We start from the raw sequence: 1,372 nt of genomic DNA, 5'->3' as shown, positions 1-1,372 counted from the left end.
GCCCGGTAGTCAGGTTCCTCCACACCCCAGGCCTGGGACAGCCCCCAACGTCACCATCTGGGGCTGGGGTCCCCACCCCCTGCCTCTCTGGGAAGACATCAAAGTGAAAATGCCAAAGTCAAGGGAAAAAATCAAGCAGAATCAGGCCGGAGCCCAGAGTGTCACACATTTCTTGTTGGGTGGCAAGACAAAGCTTACGCCAATGATGTTGCAATCTGGCCTGGGCTTCAGGGAAAGAAAAAGTGGGAAGCAAGTGGGAGGCATATGAGAGCAGTTGCAGTCAGCTCTGATCAGCTCCTTGCTCCAGGGCCCTGAGAGCATTTGTTCAGTGGATAAGCACTAGAGGCATTATAGATGGCCCAGTGTGGCAGAAAGGGCCTGGGCCAAGTGCAGGATATCTGAGACACCCAGAGCGACCACGGACTAGACGCTTTTCCTCTGGGCCTTCGTCTCTGGCCAACCGGCAAATGTTTATCTCTAGCCTGGATCTCTCAGGAGCTCCAGATGTGTATACCCACCTGCCCACTGGACATCTCCACTTGGACGTTCACCAGACATAGCAAACTCAACACCTTTCAAACTAAACTTATCATCTGCATACTCTTACCCTCCAGACCTATCTCTCCTTCAAGTCTCCCACTCAGTGAGGGCTTTACCATCTACCAAGCTGCTCAAGCCAAATAAACTGGGTGTAATCTTTTGACTCTTTCTTCACCCAACCGCTCCCACATATTTATTTACTAATTCCCGTGGACCAGTTCCCCTACTAAATAGCTCTAAAGTCTATCCAAGTCACTCTGCCCCACTGCCACCATTCCAGTCCAAGGTGCCATCATCTCCTTTGCCTGGACTCCAGCTCCTGCCTCCTCACTGGTCTCCCGGCCTCTCCGTTCTGCCTTCCTCCAGGCCACCCTCCGCACAGCAGACAGAGTGATCATTTAAATAAGCACATGTGATCATGCCATCCCTGTTATGAAAAAAGTGGCTAGTTCAGCTTGCAACTCTAACAATTAATGCAAATGTTTCTACTGGAGACAACCATTGTACTTCATTTGCAAGAGAAGTGCTTTATGCTACTTCTCATTTCATAACACAATGTACTCAAGGCTTGAGATTTAATAAAATTAATATTTACTGCTTCATCAAGGGCATTCTTAAGTGAAACTGGCATTAATTTTTGTTTCTTTTTTTACTGCAAGTGCAGTGAAGAATACAATGACTATAGCATGGTTTGGTGCCACTGCCTCAATTTGTGCTGAGGCAGCAGTCTAACCTAGATTGTTTTTGCATCATCATTGCAATGTCCACATAGTAACAGAGGCAAATAACGTCCTATTATTTTTATGAAAATAGCTTGACCTCGCAAATCCCT

The 1,372-nt window shown here is 47.3% G+C and overlaps 1 long non-coding RNA gene across 2 annotated transcripts in view; it reads left to right on the top strand.

Moving 5' to 3' along the window:
• LOC139083510 (uncharacterized) overlaps nt 1–1,372 on the top strand; it is a 31,415-nt gene that overhangs the window by 26,199 nt on the left and 3,844 nt on the right. The gene's annotated exons all lie outside the window — the stretch shown is intronic.

This window comes from Equus przewalskii, chromosome 5, assembly GCF_037783145.1.
Source record: "Equus przewalskii isolate Varuska chromosome 5, EquPr2, whole genome shotgun sequence".
In the NCBI taxonomy this organism is placed as follows: Eukaryota; Metazoa; Chordata; class Mammalia; order Perissodactyla; family Equidae; genus Equus; species Equus przewalskii.
This window is presented reverse-complemented; position numbering and strand designations above follow the sequence as displayed.